At 37.2% G+C, this 21,748-nt stretch overlaps 1 protein-coding gene across 3 annotated transcripts in view; it reads right to left on the bottom strand.

Annotated features, from left to right (window-relative positions):
• CDH12 (cadherin 12) overlaps positions 1 to 21,748 on the bottom strand; it is a 1,039,090-nt gene that overhangs the window by 377,469 nt on the left and 639,873 nt on the right. Inside the window, exon 3 of one of the 3 annotated variants that reach the window (XM_078444569.2) lies at positions 16,531 to 16,677. The exons of 1 other annotated variant lie outside the window; for it this stretch is intronic. The gene's annotated coding sequence lies outside the window, so the exon portion shown is untranslated. Of the gene's footprint in view, positions 1 to 16,530; positions 16,857 to 21,748 lie in introns of those variants that run through there. One more of the 3 variants, XM_078444571.1, reaches the window with a different exon arrangement.

Raw genomic sequence — 21,748 nt, forward strand, 5'->3', positions numbered from 1 at the left:
CTCTGTCTCTCTCAAAAATAAATAAATGTAAAAACATTAAAAAAGAGAAGTATTTTTTTAATTGAAATAAGTGGACATTGTCACACGAGTTAGAATCTGGAAATGAAAATGAGGGTGCCAAAACTAATCAGACCTAGCATGGAGTCTGAGTCCTCGCCTCAGTGCTAGAAGATCTATTTGAATGTAGTCCAGTTGGGAAAAGAAAGTTCACCCCTGGCTGATGAGAAATAGGAGTTATGAGAAACGACACATTCAGGTACCAGGACTGTGGGCTTGAGAGCCAATACACTGCCTGCCATTTGATTTATGTCTTCTAAATTCTACTCTCCATCATTATTTTTTTTAATGAAAAAAAAAAAAAAAAACAACTTGCCATTTGGTCTACAGGTGCCAAGTGGCTTAAGGAAAGATACACGCTCAAGCTGCAAGTAAGAAGAGATAAAGGGAAGGGCAGTGCTCTTTTTCTGTGACTGCAGTCATGTGAGCAATGGAGACAGAACAAGGGACAGTATTGCCCAGAGGAGTTGCCATCTTCCAAGAGACATGAGCACTACAGGCTTGCCTGGCAGAAGGCAGGAGGTCAGAGGGGAAAACCCAAGAATCTCGTTTTTGAGAGCATGAGCGAGCACCCTGGGACCTTTCACAAACAGCCCAGTGAGAGTTGAGTGGACCCGGTGCACCCGTCAAGGCAGTGGGTCCTGAGCCGTGATAAAGGTGGCACTGATGAAAATCAGATCTATTTTATTAGTTCAGGCCCAGATGTTTAAGTTGCCATGGGTTGCAATAAAAGTTAACTTTTCATCCTCCAGACAAACAGTGCTTTTCTTAGCTTGGAATTATTAGAGACACTGGGAATCAAAGTTGTAGATAGGGTGAGGGGTAAAAATCCTGAAAACTCTGAAACCTAGAGAGATTGAGGGAATACATGGGGAATGCCAGCAAAATATGGGGACCAGGGCCATCTAGTTAATATAATAATAATCTACACCAGCATTGTGCTTGCTATAAGCCAGGCACTTTGCTAAGCTCATTTATGATGGCATCTCAATACAGAAACCACTTCTGAGGTCACAAATATTATCTGTATGCTAAACAAAAGTAAAAAAAAAAAATGTCTAAAACTGAACAGGTATTGAGACATGGAATCAGACTGGAATTTCAGTCTGTTGAATTGCAAAGCCCATTATTTTAATTTCATATCACTACACCTTCCAGATCTACTCAGCAGTCCTGGCTGTGTTTCCTGGTGACCTCATTAAGGTTGGGAAAGGCAAAAGAAAAAACAATTTTTGTTACTTCTTTGAGCGATTGCTATTCATCAGGGACTCTGATAGGTACTTTACCACCCTTTATCTCATTTAATCCTCAAAACAGTCAATGATGAAGTATTAAAATATATAATTTATAGGGGGCCTGCATGGCTCAGTTGGTTAAGCGACCGACTTCAGCTTAGGTCATGATCTCAGAGTTTGTGAGCTTGAGTCTCATATCAGGCTCTGCGTCTACAGCTCAGAGCCTGGAGCTGCTTCAGATTCTGTGTCTCGCTCTTTCTCTGCCCCTCCTCCCCATCTCTTTCTCTCTCTCAAAAACAACTGAACATTAAAAAAATTGAAGAAAAATTAAAAATATATACTTTATGCTTTTTACACACAAAGAAGCAAAGAGCCCTCTCACTCTTACTCTATTGCCATCGGATTTGTTTCTTCTGATGATTTTTCTTCTTCCCTAATTCTCTGCAAAAAGGAGAATGTTCTGCCAGTTTATTTCCCTTTCTTTGTTGTTCTTGAATTTAGTTCATCACGAGGAAATAAAAGCCTAGGGATAAAATGCTCACTCTTTTTTCTGTATGGTATTTCTTTCCCTCTCTCACTCATACACACACACACACACACACACACACACACACACACACTCAATCACATTTTCTCATCATTAACCTGTTATTAGTAACAAAAGAGAAGTATTCATTCATTGATCATAGGATTTATCTCTAGATGTCTAGATGGGATAAAATAACATAAATAAGAGCATGCCATATCTTGCTTTGCACATCACGTTTCAGAAGTTCTGGGGGAATAGTGTGTGTGTATGTATATATGTAATTAAATGTATAGAAGTAGAGATATGCATATATATGCGTATATCCATATATACATATACTTTTATATACATAGGTTATGTGTATACATACATGTATTTTTAAGGAAAAATTAGAATTTTCTCTATTACTAACTGTAGTGTTCTATTCCAGGCAGCATCTGGTAGGCAAGCCACATATACAGTCACTTGAATTGACCTCCAGTAGGTGGGAGACTTTAAACAGTTCTCAAAATCTCCTTACAGGTTCCCTTAAAAATGGATATCTGCAAAGGGAATAAGGGAATTAACTCCACCATGCAGATCGGGCTTGAACAATTCCTAAAAGAGCCTAGGTTAGGTTTCCTGCACTTTTTTCCTTTTCCTCTGTTCTGCTCTCTCCCTCAGGATTAAATGCCAGTGAGTCTGGTGCACAGTGTAGTTTCTCGTTGGGTCTTCTCTCCATTTATCTCACACAATAGACCTTTCCCCTTTCCAAAAACACTTGGTGTTCAGAGCAGGTCAGTCCCACTTTTCCAGTGCCAATCATCATGAAAAGTTACCATGAGAAGATATTGATTAGTAAGAAATAGCTAGTTGCATCTCTAACCCTAGGGCCTCTCATACCCCAAATTAAAGGGTGAAAATAATATTGGGAAGTTCAGATTTTGTCAGAGAGCTCCAGGGAGATGCTTAGGACGAGAAGTAGATTTCAGCAGTGCTACTTGTAGTCTGTTTAGGCAACTCTTCTGTTTTATTCTAAATTGGCTTCTATTGCCTTTGATGAAATCATGTATCAGTAAAGTGTCCTTATTACAGAGTCCTCATCTAAAATTACACTGTTATTGTCACTTTTTGCTAAAATACATCTGTACAGTAAAATGTCTGGGGCAATTATTGCATTTCTGCTTCGAACTCTCCTTATACACAAAATCATTACCTTTAAAATGTATAAACTATCAAAACAAACATGTATTTTCTAATTTATAAATTTGTATGCTTCTTGCAGGAAATTCTTACACACTTCTTTCTTTCTTTTCTCATGTATCTGTGTGCAATCAGTTTGAAGACTATAAAAGACTTTCTATGGTGCTCTTCACTTGCAAACTGGTGGGATAAAATTCATTATAATAAAAATAACCCAATGAAATGTGTTATTTCTGTCACAATAGAAATCAGTCTCAGGGCGCCTGGGTGGCTCACTCAGTTGGGTGTCTGACTCCTGATTTCGGCTCAGGTCTTGATCTCACAGTTCACGGGGTCCAGCCCTGCATCAGGCTCTGTGCTGACAGTGCAAAGCCTGTTTGGGATTCTGTCTCTCCCTCTCTCTGATTCTCCCCTTCTCCTTTTCTCTCTCTCTCTCTCAAAATAAATAAATAAACTTTAAAAAAAAATCAGTCTCAATCATGTTTGAAAAGAAAAATAAATACAGATAATTTATAATTACACCAAAATTCTCAGCTAAACAGCATAGATAATTTCTTTAATTAAAAAAAATCACACTATGTTTTTGTCTACCTACCTACCTACTTACCTACCTACCTACCTATCTACATATTCACGTAGTCACCATTCACATCAAGGTGCCCATCTCAAGCACCTCAGAAGGCTCCTTTTGTACACTTTCTCAGTCAATCCCCCCAAAGAAAAACACTCATGATGTTGTCTAAGTGAATACACTATAACATTATCATTCTTTTCACTGTGCTTTCATTCCATATAATTATTAACAAGGTTGACATTGGGCTTCAAATTTGGTATGCACCTTGCACACCAAATGAACACATTTTATGAACATGACATACAGATGATAGTTCTGTTATCTGATAATTAACCTAGTGGAAAACACTACAAACAGGTATTTCTGACATTCTTCAAAATTGTTATGTTTTTTTTTGTAGGAATCATAACTAACACCAAAAGAGCATAATGCCTAACAAACTGTTTCTGCTTTTAAAATTATACCTATCAACAAAAATGCTGGGCCTTTTCCATTTGCATGTGTTGTTACCCTCTTGTCAGACTAAGGTCCTGGCTCCAGGACCTATGGAAATTCTACTCTTTATTACTACCTCGCTATAACAATTCTGCTGTATCTAAGAAGTAGTTGACACACAAGTCTCAGGACTGATTTTTTAGAGATATCTTTTACTTTCATTGATACTGGCTTCATAAGAACAAAAATGTTTTTCGTTCTGGAATTTCTTCTCGGAATGCCAAACCTATCTACCATTTCAATGAGTGTAACACTAACAGCGTCACCCTTTTGACCAACCCTCAAGATTCTGAAATGTTTACCATGCCTGAGAAGGTTTAATTTTCTTGGAAAGCAAGCAGAGAGGAAACTAGGGCCTAATTTTGGTTACTTGGTGTGGGTCAGAGGAAAGGGAGTGAATGGTCTTTCAATAGCGTCAAGCTATAACGTGTCCAACGGGGACCCTAGAGACATGCCTGAACCTAGACACAAACTGTAGAGGAACAATGAAGCAGCGGGGATGCAGGGCCTGGGCATCATGGATAAATTATGGCATTTTCCTATGGAAGAAGCATTTTATCTTGCTTAGTGATTTGTTACTTAATCTATAATCCTACTTTTAAGAACCTGCCTATAGTCAAAGAATCAATATTTGACTTATATGGATCTGAGGAGGATGATTACCTATGCATAGAGAAGTATGCTTAGAATGGGGGGAAGTTTTCCAAGTCAGGTTCCTCCAAAGACGAATGAGTGACTTTGTGAAGCAAAACATTTTAACTGTACTGCTTTTACCCAAACCAGTCTCGACGCTTTGTGAGCAGGATACTCCCATCACAGACACACACACACGGAAGATGGTGAAGAGGCTCGAGGTCTATAGGTGTGTGGATACTTCATCATGAGGGGCAGGTCTGTAAAACCTGGACTAAGAAAGGTCTAGAAGAGAGTGGCTGGAAGAAGGGGCTGTTAGCTTCTTAAGTTGGTATGTTGATCAAGACCAAGAGTAACATAAACCATCATTACCCAACAAGCTTCACTTCTTTGAAGGGATTCGTGTAACACTCACATCACTTTTCCTAAGAGTTTTTGTGTTAACTTTGCATTCATTGCCACTTAACTGTGATGGGTTCTTCTCCTCATGTCTGCTGATCAGAGCATAACTGGGTCTGTTTTTTGGTTTTGTTTTTGTTTATTTCCTTAAAATGTCTTAAAAAGAAATTGGCTTAGCATCTGGTAAGGAAAAAAATCCCAATGTCTAATTACACTTCTGAGTAAATTACAGAATTGTGGGATATGAAACCTGTTTACTCTTTTTTGTTTCTGACAGGAGATATTTCTCTATTAATATTATGTTCCTCTTTAGACACTAGTCCCAACATTTATCTTGGTATTGTATTTTTCTTTGCCTTTCAGATGTTTGCCTTTGGGGGCACTCATAAAAAAAACAGCCACATTATATTTGGTGAATCTGCATTAAAAATCACTTCTTTTCCTCACAAGCTATGTAAAATGTCATTTGTGCCTCGTTGAGGCTTTTAGAAAAATCCAGAAATCTAGACCCAGGTGACCCACACTGTTTCTGCAAGGACTCTGACTTCTTTTTGAGGATTATGGTTCCAAGGAAGATTGCTTCTAAGTATCTGTGAAAGAAATATTTTCCAGAATTAACGCTGTTGTTTACTCTATATTGATTTTTAGAGTATTTCACTTCACCTCATCTAAAGGACAAACGATAAAGTATAGTTTAATTATGGTAGTATTAAATATAGTGGTGTAACCATTCCTTAACTGTGAGAGACCAAAGAATATCTATTCAGGATATGCTTTTTGACTACTGATTCTCCAGGATAGGCCATTTCTATTGTTTGCTCTACCAATTATTTTCCTCTAAAGATCAAAAGCCCTAATAATAAGAGTTAGTGTCATTTCCCTGCACTAAATATCACCTAGTTATGAAATAAAAAGCTATAAGAGTGGTACTTTTAAAGAGAATGGACTTTTGAGCTAAAATATGCATGTTCATTGATCACAAATGGATGAGAAATGTCACCCAGTTATTACACAGAAAGGTGCTGATTGAATATAGGTGACCTTTACCAAACGTGTATGAACAGTTTTTGCTGTTCATTAACGGATAAGATATCTACATAGTCCAAGAGGTGGATAAAATGTATGAAATACATTAGACAAATTTCAGCGGTTGCAGGCATGACAAATTTTTGAATTAACCTAATTGTTACCATATTTTTGTGTTTTTTGACATTTTGTAAAGGTGACACAGAGGAGCACAGTTCTATTCAGAATGGCAGGAATTTAACCACCCAAGTGGAAGAGAGAAGCTTATGAATAAATGACTGCTTTTGAATTCAGAGAAGTACATTATCTGTCTTTTTCTGCAAATGATTTGTGTACGTCAGTGCCTGTCACCGGGAAAACACAGTAGTGAATGAAACAGGCACAGAGCCTGCCATCAGACAGTTTGGAATTTAGCATTAGTATATGACATAATGAGTTCTGTGATTGGAGTGTAAGAGGTTTACAGTGTGTTATGGAAATTGCTGGGAGGGGCATTTTAACTAGACCCGTAGGGATCAAACTACTTGGGTAAAGTGACATCTTCTGTTCTAAGGGTCAAGAGATTTAGCCAGGAAAAAAGTCAACTTAATGCGACAGACAGAAAACTTGAAATCTCACAAAGGATGCCTGACAAATCGACTGGCAGGTGAGGCAAGACTAGAGAGGACAGAACATCCAGACTTTGCATACAGACAGATGCCTCAGGAAGGTCTGAAATATATCCTGAAAGAGATGGGGTATTCCAAGGGAAACTTTTAACACAGGAATGGTAAGATCAGGTTTGTATTTAGAGAGGTCAATATTCTGGAAATAGGGGCACTATTTTATGACAAGAAAGTATAACACAGAGACTACAAACAAGTAACAGATGAAGGTGGTATGAACCTTCGAGACGTAAAGGTGAAAATCCACGCGAGTGAGATTTCGACGGAGGAACTGAAAGGACTAGATATTGATTGGATATTGTAGGGTACAAGAAGTGGAAAGGCAAAGATAAGAGCTGGCTTTCTAAGCTGACTCATTTGGATAGGTTACAGTATCATTTACTGAGATTGTGTAGAGAGATTACATAGAAAGATTTGGGGGTTAAGATGGGAAGACGTTTTGACCCCTCTCTCCCTTCTTCCATTTCGTCCTTCCTTCTTTCTTTCCTTCCTGTAACACATAGATACTAATTATATCATAGCCAGTAATCTAGGTATTGAGGCTTCAGCAGGGAACAAAATAAGGTTTTTATCTTCACAGAGCTTACAGTCCCATTGAAGAACCCATCATCAGGCATAAGTGTTAAATATCAGATGAACAGTAAGGAGAAACAAAGGGAAGGGCTGCTATTTTGGGTGGAATGGTAAGAGAAAACTTCTGTGAGGAAATGATATCTCCTATTCAATTTCAGCTACAATCAACAACAACAAATTATTTCACAAAAGAAGTAGAGCTTCTGCCAGAGTAACACCTAGTATCCTACTCCTGGAATGAAAAGGTCAGAATGTTATTCCCTAAGAATGTGAGTGACATTAAGTTTGAATAGTCCATTTTGAGTTTGGTTATCCAGCAAGGGTAGATGTAAGAATGTGGCCTTTTCTGTTAGGTTACAGCTGGACGAAGGAGAATGTGAACATTTTTCCACGTCAATACTAGCAGATATGGCCATCCACGGTCCGCCATTTTTAATTAACTCTGAAACTGAAATAAATGTGTCATCTAATCATGTAATAGAGTCCCTGAAAGTCACATATGGATATATAGTTGGACAAACTTATCCTCATTCAACCCCTTATTTGGTTTTAACATCTGAACTTTCACATATCCTTGGTCCAGCATTTTAAGAGTGTCTTACTCTCTTTCCCTTGAGTTCCACAAAAAATGAATTTTCTCCTCTGGTATATTTTTATTTTGTTTTTTCATTTTCATGTTTCCATAATACATAATATATATGTATAAATATTATATATGTACATACATATATATTTCAAATTGAAGTAGTGAAAATAAAATGCAAGATTCAGAATAGAGCACCAACATATCTGTCTCTCCCTTTCTCAAATCATTTAATGGGATCCCACTGTTTCTGGGTTGAAGGTTAAACTCCTTACATAGGCAAATATGAAGTTGCTTCTTCTTACACATACATTACCACATCGTCCTGTTAAACCAGACTAATATGGTCATGGAAGATGGTAGGAATTCTCTTACATTTCTGTGCCTTTGCACATAGTATGACTTCTGTTAGGAACTTACAACCCCACCTCTTCTGTCTAAATACAAATTATTCTTCAAATTAGAGCTCAGATAACTTCTTGGAAGTATCCCACGATCCCTCAAAGTTAAGTCAGAAGCTACTCTGTACATTAATAACACCCTGTACCTATTGTCCGTGATTGAACACCAGAGAGTATTGTAACTGCCTTTTCTCTTGTCTGGCTCCCCCATCCCACCAACAACAGGCAGAATACACCATGAATAAGAACTAGGGCTCATCGTCATATGTCCCTAGCATCTAGCGGAGTGCCTGACACTTAGGAGGTACACGATAGTGACTGAGTAAATTAAGTGGATGAATGTAAGCCTTTTAAGAAATGTGCTTGAAACTTACACAGTCCTAAGGAAAAGCACCACTATGGTTACTTAGGTACTTGCCTCAAGTCTGACACATAGACCATGCAATTTACTGATTCAACTGGAACATCCATACCTTCTTTTGTTCACTAGGTATTTTCTGAGAATCTGCTCTACACTGGGCACCATTCTAGGCATCAGGTTGCAGTTCTGAATAAAAGAAACAAAAACCCTGCTTCATGGACATCACATTCTGATGTTTAATGTGAGTGGGGAGACAGATAATAATAAAACAAGTTAATAAGTGTATGTTTAATGTAATATTAAACATTCTAGAAGAAAAAATATAGAAGAGTAATAGGGAATTCAATCGGCAAGTTTGGATAATAAAAGTTATATTACAATATAAATTATACAAAATTTGTGTCTATATTATAAATATAGTATTTCCCTTAGGGTTTTATAGGTTTTAACAATAAAAAGAAAATGTGGCAGTTGGAAATAGAAAAAAAAAAGGTTAAATAGAGGAGAGAACTGAAATCAATATCCTTGTCATTTATTTTGGGGAGAGAAGAAGAAAGTTGAACTGACAAATAATGAAGTCTCAGGACTGCATTCCTAGGAATGGAGGGAACTGAAATGTGAGAAGTCAGCATTTTCTGCTAAGTTTTGAACTCTGGTATGGACTTAGCCTAGGTGGTGCTATGGCCAGAAATTTCTACACATTGGGAAGTAGGTTGGAAAAGCAATATTTGTCCTTAAAGATCACCTTAACTGCAAATAAATATTAGCAATGCTTACCTAAATATGTTGCTTTCTAAAGCACTCAATTATTCTATTTCCAGAATGGGTAAGTGGGAGTCCACAACAGATTGTAAAAAAAAAAAAAAAAAAAAAAAAAGTTTTCTCAAGTTTGACCTAGCTCAGGACTACCTATCACCATTCTTTGATGGAAAGAGTTTCTTGAGAAGTTTTATTGACTTGACGCAGGTGAGCTGGGCTACAAGTCATGCCCTTGAAAATTTACCCACCTGTGGCAAACATAGGGCAGAGGGAGGCCAGAATGAGCGCAGCATTTCTCACTGAGCGACAGCCCTGTCATCCCCGTGAGGTTGTGAGAAATGCATAGTCTCAGGCAGCACTCCAGAACCACTTGACCAAGAGCCCCAGATAATCTGCATGCCCACTCATGTTTGGAGTTGCTGGTCTACAGCTGCAATCCTCAACCTTGTCTGAATATTAGAATTACCCGGGAAATTGTTTCAATCACAGTAATTAGGTCACATGCCTATATATTCTGAATTTATCAGAATAACCTTCATATGTCTCAAAACTGTGGTTCCTGGGTTCTTTGTCAGAACTACTAAATCAATACTCCAGGTATGGGACCCAGGAATCTGCTGTTTTAAGATGCATAGTCACTGATTCCTCTATATATCAAATTATAAGAATGTGGGGCTTGGGGCACCCAGGTGAGTCAGTTGGTTAAGCATCTGACTCTTGATATTAGCTCAGGTCGGAATTTCGTGGTGGCAGGATTGAGCCGCATGTGGGACTCTGTGCTAAACACCGTGACTGCTTGGAATTCTCTCTCTCCCTCTCTCTCTCTGCCCCTCCCCCACTCACATGCACTCTTGTGTGCACATGCTGGCTCTCTCTCTCTCTCTCTTTCTCAAAATAAAGAAACATTAAAAAAAATGAATGTGTGGCATGGAGGATGGAAAACAATTAATTCTTTTGCAAAAATACAGATTTGCTATGCTTATTACTTGAATCAATTTAATCAATATGCAAAATTTGGAATATTTTTGCATATATATGCAAAATTTTCAACATTTATAATTAGAAGATTGAAATTGCATAAAAGAGTATGGGTGAATTAGTGGATAGGAGGAAATGATAAGCTTGAATCTATCTGGAAAAAGACATTTAGATAATTATCTTCAAAACATTTTAAAAATATTTCACCAAATATTTATTATGTTCATAATAATACAAAAAAAAGACATGCAACATGAATTAGTTTCTTTTTTAAGCAAGGAGTCAGCAAACTTCTGCAAAAGACAAAACAGCAAAAATCTTCAGCTTTGCAGCCTCTACAATATCTTTATGTTCAACTATTCAGCTCTGGTTTTGTGCATGCAAACAACCACTGACGAAAATAGAAGGGTTTCTATAAACTGTCTAGTGAATTACTTTCTTTCAAGAAACATCCACTCATCTGTCTAAATCCAATAGAAAAAAATTGCATGTTCCTAAAATGCAAATACTGATATAAACATAGTGTCAGGAAGTGGTTTCAGGAGCTTCTGGTAAGGTCCCAGTGTGCATTCTTGCTAAAGAGAGATACTATCCCTCATTTTCTCTACGTGACAGATAAAGTGAGGGACTCATAACAAGGTTTCTCATTTATAATAACTATCATCTCCTGATGACCTGAGCAATTATATCAATTATCTCCTTTATTTCACACAACAGTGCTATGGATCAGTACTATCATTAAGTTTTTTTTCTTTTTCTTTCTTTTCTTTTTTTTTTTTTTTAATGTTTATGTGTTTTTGAGAGACACAGAGGCACAGAGCATGAGCAGCGGAAGGAAAGAGAGAGAGAGGGAGACACAGATTCTGAAGTAAGCTCCAGGTTCTGAGCTGTCAGCACAGAGCCAGATGCAGGATTCGAGCCCATGAACCACAAGATCATGACCTGAGCCCAGGTCGGATGCTTAACCTACTGAGCCACCCAGGCACCCCGTGGAACAGTACTACCATTAGATCCATTTTAAAAATCACAAAAAAAAACCCCACAAAGTTTAGATACTTTAACTTATGTGCCTGAAGTCATAGAGCTAGAAATTACCCTTAGTGGTCATTTGAACCTTGGTAGTACTTGTACATCATTATAGCCACTACACATTTCTGTCTTATCCATTTTCTAATGAGACCATGAATACTTATGATGCTGGGCTGGTTATAACCTTTTAGTTTGCAAAAAACAAAGATTCACTCAGCTTAAATTAGTAAATGGGACTGCAACCATAGAGAAAAATGTTGAAAACAGGAAGTCTCACCACTGCACAGGGTGTCTGAAATATTACCCAGGATAACACAGCTTTGTTGCCCCTCCACAGGAAAGCTCTCCTTTCTTGTGCTTAGCCATTATGGTGACTCAGAAAATGTGTCTCACCTGACATAAAGGAATAAACCTCTTCTTTCTTTTCTACCAACCTCATGACCTCAGCTTATTCATGATTTCTGCAGACTACCATCTGTGTTTTCAACTTCTGCTCCTGCCCACCAACGCTGTTATCCACATTTATTTCAGATTTTAAAAGTCACCAAGTCAGGTATTTATTACCTAATAGAGAACATCCTACACTGGTCTGGTTCTTTTGTCATCCACCTGGTATCCATTGGCCATCCCAGAAATGATCGTTTCAGATCTCTGGTCAAATCTACTGTGACCAGTGGGTCTTAGACACATAGTCATATTTTTTGGATGAGGATACCTATGCATTGTGGACATAACAAACTCCTATGCAATACTGCTTTTAACAGATCATGGTCATTCTTTTGGAATGGTAATAAAGGGGGTTATCTATCTATCTCCACACACACACACACACACACACACACACGTGTATACATATGTGTGTGTGTGTGTGTATATATATATATATATATATATATATATATATATATATATAGTTTGTTTTCCTGTTATTGTTATATGCACCTAGGATAAGCCAATCCCTTTCTAAAAAAACTAGAGAATGGAAAGTAAGCTGGCTGGTAGTTGGAGATAGATAGATAGATAGATGATAGGTAGATAGATAGATAGATAGATGATAGATAAGTAGATAGATGATAGATCATGTTTCTAAAAATTATTGAATCCAATATTCACAATATCTGTTATAATGTTATTTTTTTAAATGTTTGGGAGTATGCTGGAGCATAATAAACGGTATTTTGTAACTATGCAACCTAACTTCCAGTTACATCTCAGTACATCCTTGGATATGATAGCTAATCATTATTGATTTTCCAGGTCAGTCCTAATTTTGTGACATCTCTTCTCTTTTGTCATAGACTGAACAAAATTTTGGTTTGGATAATGTCACAAATCAACATAATTAGCTATAGTAAATCTCTGCATATACATGGGAAGGTTTATATAAAGTCAGTAGAACAAATAGACTTCTGTACACTTAAATATTAATTTTTCAGTCACTTTCCAACATTCAATTCCAACCATTAGTTTATCTTTTCTTTCTTTTTTTAAATTTTTAAAAATTGTTTTATTTAGTTTTGAGAGATAGAGTGCAAGCAGGGGAGGGACAGAGAAAGAAGGGGACACAGAATCCGAAGCAGGCTTCAGGCTCTGAGCTGTCAGTACAGAGCCCAATGCGGGGCTCACATCCACGAACCATGAGATCATGACCTGAGCTGAAGTCAGATGCTCAATTGAATGAGCCGGCCAGGCGCCCCAGTTTATCCTGTCTACTATTGTGAGTGTCTTTTGCCATGAACATGAATTCTTCTTAACTTTTCTTTTAATCTCGTTTCACAGAAGTGGCATTGAATTTATATCACTACGTTATAATTTGATTTTATCCTGAGAGTATGTCCACTGCTCCCGATACTAAATTTCAGTTCCAATTATCCACATAGTACTTTATCTGTTAGTGGTAATCAGGATCAGCTTGATGCAAAGACTCCTATACAGACTTCTTTCAGAACCAAAAAGAACAAAGTACATGCTTATTTCAAAAACTGGTGGTTATGGAATTTACAAAGTCATTTGCTTTGAGTAAGTCAACAGTTAAACTATTTCGAAGGTAATATAATTAAGCTGTACTATCTTATAAATTATCTTAAAATATTCATGAGTGCCACATCAAACACTGGAAAAGGTCACAACATACTAGGTGATATAAAAGTACAGCATAAATATTAGGAGCTTTAAACACAGGCCGATCTGAGTGTGAATCAAAGGTCCACTGACTATGGTATGTCCTTCCCTCGGTTACCTGTCCTCTCCCAGCCTGCATCTCCTCATTGGAGATAGCCTTGATGTTATCATTTTTACTTGATGATTATAAAACTATATATGAAAGTTTATAACCCAGCTGTTTGTCATTTAGAAAACTTGTTAGACACTGCTTGTTCCTGTTACCTTTTATTGAAAATATCACAAAGAGAAAAGCAGGTTATAAATCATAAGGAAAGTTTTAACAGACTTTTCGGTTTAAATTTTAAAACTGTCTACTCTAAGTGAGTTTATCCTATAAGATGTTTTTGGATCCCACAGAAGGAATAAATTACTGTCAAATGAATGAAAAATGGGATTCAATATAGAACGTAGAGGTAAGGGGGCACTTGGAGATAATATAATAAGTGAGGAAAAACAAAAAGAGAAATCTGATTGAAGAGTCAGGTGTCTACCTAAAAGCAACGACTCCTAAAATTCAATTGTACGCAAATTAAGACAACAGCTACAATCATAAAACCTCTTTAAAAACTTCAGGTATAACTTTTTAATTTTTATCTTTATTTATTTTGAGAGAGAGAATGAGCAGGGAGGGGCAGAGAAAAAGAAAGACAGAGAGAGAGAGAGAGAGAGAGAGAGAGAGAGAGAGAGGGAGAGGGAGAGGGAGAGGGAGAGAGAGAGAGAGAGAGAGAGAGAGAGAGACGGAGAGGGAGAGGGAGAGAGAGAGAGTATCCCAAGCAGGCTCCACACTGTGAGTGTGAAGGCTTGAATTCAGGAACCATGAGATCATGATCTGAGCTGAAATAAAGAGTCAAACGCTTATCCGACAGAGCCACCCAGGTGTCCCTAGGTATAACTTTTTAAATAAGAACTATAATTGCCTTCATTTTTGGACTTATATATTTCATTTACACACTGACACATCTTTCAATAGTCATATACATCAACAAAGTACATCCAATAAAAGTTCGCTGGGTAGGATACCACCATCGATTTTGAACTCTGCACAAGGATAGTCGATAATACAGAGATAGTTTAAGCATTGTAAAAGTTTGGTCACGGCAAATGTGGCCTTGTGTGGTTAATGTTGTCTCTTTCTATGTATCAATAGTACTAAAAAAATAAAAATTTAAAATTAAAAAAAAAAAAAAAAAAAGGAAGAAGAGTAAGACGAAGCCAAAACCCAGTAAGAGCTAACTGTTGTCAACACATTTCTCTCAGGTATCTTTGAATCAGTTGAGAAACCAACTCTCTGGAGAAAAGACACAGAAGTCTCAGGGTAACAGAGGCAGATGAATGTCTTCAGTCTTTGGCTAAAAAACATTCAGACAACCAGCAAACACATGTCAGCGCCTATGGGTATCCTGAAAATAGTTTATTCCTGTGAGAGAAGTAACAACATCAACATCAGCCTGAAAAGCTCTCTAGAGAATCTCAGAAGGATGGCCAATTAAGATGAAGAGTGTTTTGACATCTTAATAAAATGCTACATCTCAGGGTAACCATAGGAGAAGGGTAGAATCACCATTTCATGAAATATGAGTGCTCATTCTAGAAAAGTAAGTTTAAGATACCATGTAAGTCTTTACATGAAAGCAGCTAGATATTTATTAGATAAATATTGTGTCTTAGCAGAATAGAGTGGTTATTGAAATTCAGTAAGGGTAAGTATGATGCTATGTACCTATACCTTAATTAATGTTTCCCTGTTTGAAAATCATTTTGAACTACTACATTATAAAAAGGTAAGTGGTTGCTATCATTCACTCACACCATGCTTAGGGTACTAATCAATCTATCATATCTAATTACAGTGATAGAATTACTGTAGTATTCTTGATTACATAGAAATTTACCATAATATGGGATAAAACCGTTAGATTATATGTGCAAAGTAATATAGAAAAAAGTTCACATAATTAAATCCAACTTTGAAAAAAACAAACTCTTCCATTCTCTCTGGATATTCTTAAACTTATGAGAAAAATAGCTTTAGAAGAAATAACATGTACCAGTTTATCCTAATTGCGTAGATAATTGCCCTAAACTATGTACAAAGCAAGCTTAACCTCAATTCGCTTTAGTTTGATAACAAAGAGCAACCTCAAACATAAAAGCCAAGATTTCAATAAACACACGAATGTAATCTCTTATTGGAGAATTCTCCTTTCAAAAATAAGCATTTTAGAGAGAAGTTAATTTTTCTTGTCTTTCCTTTTATTAATCTATTTCAGAAAAGAAATCGTTCTCTTCTACAAGAACCATAAATCGTATCAGTGGTATATTAATTCTTTTTGGTTTGTTTTTCTTAACAGTTACATCAGAAACTTTATCATTTTATATTTTAATTCCTAAATGGACACTGTTAAAACATTCGGGGATTAGCCCTAAATCCTTTAACCCACAGGGAGCCCGGGAACATTGTTAAAGTAGAGAGCTGCACAAAATCTCAACTCTCATTTGCAAATTTTCTTTCCATCTAATTTAACTTTGAAGCGTTTCGACTCAGAGATTTCACCATATGACATCAACAAAACACTTCAATCAAAATCAAGTTACCTTAGCACTGCACAGTTCTCCCGATTACTAAAAAGGTAAAATGAGAAATTCACTCTCTTTTCATATTTCCCTTTATTTTCTCCTGATGCAAGGCAAGCCTGTTCGTATTTCAAGAGAAATTGCTCTGGCATCTCATTATCCCCAAATGCCGGTTTTCATTCTAGGACACTTGCTTATAAACTAAGCCTTTTCCTGGCATAAACAGTCACTTGCTGCAGTGCAGAATATCAGTTTGGTCAGAACTTTCAATGCAGAAATTCAGGGCGATGCAGTCCAGCTCTCCCAGCACTTACCTTAATTGAAATATTCTCTGTGAAGGAGGTGAGAAATCAGTCAAATCAACCGTGAATGGGGTGGGGAGATGGAAGTTTTCGATCAACACCCTCCAAGTAGCTGCCTGCGGGGCGTCTTTTTCCTGTTTATGTAGAGCCCCTCACTGTCTGCGAGGACAAAAAGATAAGCTGAAATCCTCAGAGGTTCCAGTGAGTAAATGAGGACTAAGCGATGTTTCCTAACGGGAGATCCTCCGCGAGCATGCTGCGTTTGGTGGCTCCCTAACTGCTGTGATAGGCTCCTGTCAGGTCCCTGGAGCCCGGCGATAATCATTGACCTGATTAGCAGGGAACACTCCCTGTGCGCAGGCAACACACGCGGAGGGTTGGTGGGTCCCCTGGGAATCGGAAAAGGCACCAAGGCCACTTGGGAATCTTGTCTTTTCCAGCCTAATGGATGAACTACAGCTAGGAGTATAATGTGCAAGGAGATGAGCCACAGTGTTAAGCCATCGGAGGACTTTAAGAAATGTGCTTTCTCCTGCTGTTTTGCAAGGTGCATTCCTGTTAGAGATCAGGTACAGTGAAACAATTAATAGCCTGATAGAGCGGATTTGTAAGAAAAGCCTAAAGCTGAAAAATGTTTAAAGCAATGTGATGAAAGAGATAGCTGCATTTGTCTCTGCTCCGAGCCTGGTACATACTTCAACCTATGTCTACGTAAAATGAATTTAGAGGTTTATCGCAGCCCTCCAGAGTGCAACTCTCTGATTTATTAAAAGTACTCATACTAAATAAGCTGGTTTGGCACTTTCTTACAGACATGAACACTCAAACCAAGGCATGGAGAATACAGCATCGCTTGTGTAGTTTTTCAAAGAGCATGTTAAGTTAGCAACAGACTTACAGAAATGTTTGCATTATACTATTAACCCGAGTGACGTGGGGGAATAAGACATTGCACCTAACTGAATCATCTCTTCTATTATCAGTTGAAATATCGATTTCGAAAACAAAAACAGAGTATGAGAGGATCCAAAATGTCAAGCACTTTATTTTTTTCCAAAATGTCAAACATTTTAATATAGTCATGTGCCATTAACAACCTGCTGATATCTATCCACTGACCACCTGAGAAGCCCTTCAACATCTCTGACTTTAAAAGTTACCACTTCCCTGAAGAGATCTAATTTCTCAAAAAGGTCACATAACTAAATGCCAAAGCCCCAAATGGTTAATTTTTGACAGCTCTCACTTCTATAGGAGAAAATTATTCAAATAACATAAAAAGAACAGATGAAAAAAGTCATTTGCATGTCTTGAGGGTGAGAAAAATCTCATTGCCAGGGAGAAAACTGACAAATGTCCTCTCACAATGGTGCTGTGTGATATGTTCAGCATTTCTGCTTTTCCAAGGAGGTTTTCGCTTGGGACATATGGCATTCCCTTGATGTGTGTGTGTGTAAGACAGACAGGGTTGGGGAGAGGCTGCATTTGCATTGTAATATTTTAATATTAACATATATCTTGGAAAAAACCGCCAAGTTTCAATAAAGGGGTGCACAAAGCATGATAGAGAATGTGTTTGCCTTACATATTGCCAAATAAATTTCAAAAAAAGGATTTCATTAAAGGACAAGCTCTTTGATGGCACTTATCGGACAAAATAAAACTTCAGCGTAACTGAGTTGCTCTAATAGGACAGACACTTGAACTTAACACAGATGCACTGTGGAGAAGCCCCAGGACAAGGGCTGAGCCTGTGTCCCTCCGAGAGGAGGTCTCTTGCTCCCTCAGCTGGTGGAGGGGGAGAGATGAAGGGGAAAAAAACTCAGTCGATACACTTCAGGAGAGGGAGAGTAACTCCTGCTGCTGCTAAGCAGGAAATCCATTATCCAATTATAGACTGGCATTAGAGTGTTCTAGTAGAAAAGAGGCTGCTTAAATCAAAATTGATGCACATAAATTGTAAATAAATAGTCAACAGGAAATACAACTGCAAATTCTTCTGTGAGGATCCTGATTAGTTGTTAACACAGCACTTGTAAATGAAAATCTGATGGATTCTATGGTTCTGATATTTGGTCAGCCATGCAGTTAAAGCCCTCTGTTCGTGTACTGGTCTAAGCCTCATTCTGAAGATCTTTAATAGTGACCTCTTTTTAAAGCTTTTTAATTAAGATGGTGCTTATTTTCTTAAATGTGTGGTTTTTAAATTTTTTTATTACATTTCTTTCTTTTTGAGAGGCAGAGAGCGAGCCGGGGAGGGGTAGAGAGAGAGAGGGAGACACAGAATCCGGAAGTAGGCTCCAGACTCTGAGCCGTCAGCACAGAGCCCGAAGTGGGGCTCAAACTCACGAACCGAGAGATCAAGACCTGAGCTGAAGTCAGACGCTCAACCGACTGAGCCACCCAGGTGCCCCAAGACAGTTCTTATTTTCTTGAACCCTATCCACCAGTAATTATTGTCCCTGCTAACTTCAAGTGCTATTTGAAAAACTACACAAGCAATGCTCTAACAAGTGTACGTACAGTTAAGATAACTTTGTTCCATAGTAGAAAGTTTCTACCTGGAAAGCCCCAACGGCATATGACTGCACTGATGGTTCTTCTAAATGACACAGGCTCCAAGTATCTTTCACCTTAAACCTTAAACAGTTTCTACAGAGAATAGGAGTGATTCTGCAGTGTTCTTTTTTTTAACCTATGTTGAATAAATCATTGATTTCATGTGGAAGTACACTTGTGAGTGACAAAGTAAAATGATACTGTTATGTGGGGAGTGTGGCAAAGATACGGTAGTGATAGTTATAGATACTACATATGAAATGCTTTCCACATGTCAGATATTTTGCATGGACTTTTACTATAGCTGCTGTCCATGGATCCTTAAAACAATCTCATTAAGCAGATATTATTATTATTACTTTTAAAAATTTCTGTTAAGTAAGCTAAGATTCTGAGAAACTAAAGAAATTTATCAGTGCCTTCCAGCCAGCAGAGAGCAGATTCAGAATTAAATCGCAGGTCCTTTCACAGTAAAATCTTGATGTTTAGAAATGTCCAAACACTAAAACCAACAAAAAATACTTGCTTCTAAATGAATAAGAAACTTTTCTTGTTTTTGTGATTTGAAAAATACATTTACATCTTTCAAAAACTAATCTTGTAAATTATGTTTGATAAAACATTATTTTGTAATATTTTAGCCATAGTAAATAGTTATGTATAACTTAGTTGAAAAAGAAATCCAACAACAAAATTTCTTTAGCCTAAAGAATAAACAATCTAGAACTTCCAAATGATGTCATTTCATCAGCACAAATTGTTGCAACAACAACAAAAAATCTCTTTTGCAATTCATCCTCCCTCTTCCTCAGAAATAGTAATTATTGTTTTCTAAACTGGAAAATGACCCTATCCTAATGCATGGCTATCCCAAGAACACTTACTAAAAATACATTAGGCCAAAATTTTGATAATGTCTGATATCTCAGTTCTCCAGCAGAACTAATGCAACAGCAAAGTTCATAGGAATTGTGGAGTTGCAGAATTCATTTCTAGTGTGTTTATGCATTATCTAGAAGTTTATTAAACCTCACTTGAATCCTACCATTTCATATGGCCTGCTGAAATTCTCAGACACATTCATAATCTTACAGAAAAATACTGTGACCACACTTTTTCAAGGCTTCTAATAAAAATTCTGTCTAAAAGAAAAGAATGATGATAACTCAAATTAATTCAGACCTTAAACTTTGCCAAGAAATTTCCCACCTATCATCTCATTTGATTTTTACAGGAATCTTTTGATATAACTTACGATAAGTATTTTATTCATATTTTAATGATGGGGAATTAGGAATAAAAAGAGCCAAGTAATTGTCCTTTGGTCTTTGGCACTTAGTGGAAAATCTGATGTCTTCCTTTTCCAGACAAGTCTTACTGGTCTGCACCGTGTCTGAACAATATGCTTGTCAGCGTCACGTTGTAGTCAACACTCCAAATGGGTATCTAAACGGAAGCCAGTCTTTCTTCATTTACTTGGGTCTGTACTAACAAGCGAGGGATTGAGATTATCGTGTAATAAAGGAAAAACATACTCTGAGCTGATAGGAAGATTGTGATTGATACGCACAGCAATTTCTCCACTTAGATTTCTCATAGGCATTCATGATCTTGATTATTATGATATTAAGAGGATTGTGTTGATGTTTGTCTTACAATTCTTATATGAATCTCATCTTGCTTCTCTGTGGACTTCAGATTCAAATATTACCTCCCTGCATCATTTTTTTTGGTGACTTAATTATCAGGAGAAAGGAAATCCCAGAACTTTAGTGTTAATTGTTTTAAATTAAAAATAAACAAATTGAGGCACCTGGGTGGCTCAGTGGCTCAGTTGGTTAAGCGTCCAACTTCAACTCAGGTCATGATCTCCTGGCTTGTGACTTCCAGCCCTGTGTCTGGCTCTGTGCTGACAGCTTGGAGCCTGGAGCCTGCTTTGGATTCTGTGTCTCCCCCCCTCCCCGCTTCTCAAAATAATAAACATTAAAAATAAAAATAATTAAAAATAAATAAATAAATAAATAAATAGTAAATAAAACAAGCAAGGAACCTAGCAAAGTATTAACACACTGACCTTTTGCCAGCAGCATTGAGTTAACTACTAACACTGGGCTGTTTGGTCGATACTAAGAGATTCTCAAAAGTTATACCTATTTCGGCCTAGGTGTAAGGATAAGCGTGGAATGGCTGAATTTAACAGCCTTTAAGGTAAATTTTTCACATTTTTGAGGCCTGCTTTATTCACACATGCCCATGAATTTGAAACACTATGAACTCCTGGAAATAAAGAAAAACTCAACTGGCGATCAGAAGCTTGGACTATGGTCAAAATTCCGGCACTACGAGCTTTGTAACCTGGAGCCATTTCAAAAACTTCCAGTTAAAATTTTATTGGAAAATGTGAGGAAATTAGCATATGTTATCTCTACGACTTCATTCAGCTATTAAATTATGTTATCTATTTGGCTAATAATTTGGAATATCTTTTCTACTTAATTCAGAAATAATCAAGCGGCCAAGAAGGAAAGGATATAAGCAAATACACTCTTTCTCCCCTCTCCCACCCTGTCATATCCCTAACAATTTTATTCTATAAGTAACATTATGGCAAGAATATTTTGTTTTCATAGCTCAAGTCACTTAAGAATCAGCCAGGAGTCATTGATTTGAT

Source organism: Panthera onca, chromosome A1 (genome assembly GCF_046562875.1).
Source record: "Panthera onca isolate mPanOnc1 chromosome A1, mPanOnc1 haplotype 2, whole genome shotgun sequence".
In the NCBI taxonomy this organism is placed as follows: Eukaryota; Metazoa; Chordata; class Mammalia; order Carnivora; family Felidae; genus Panthera; species Panthera onca.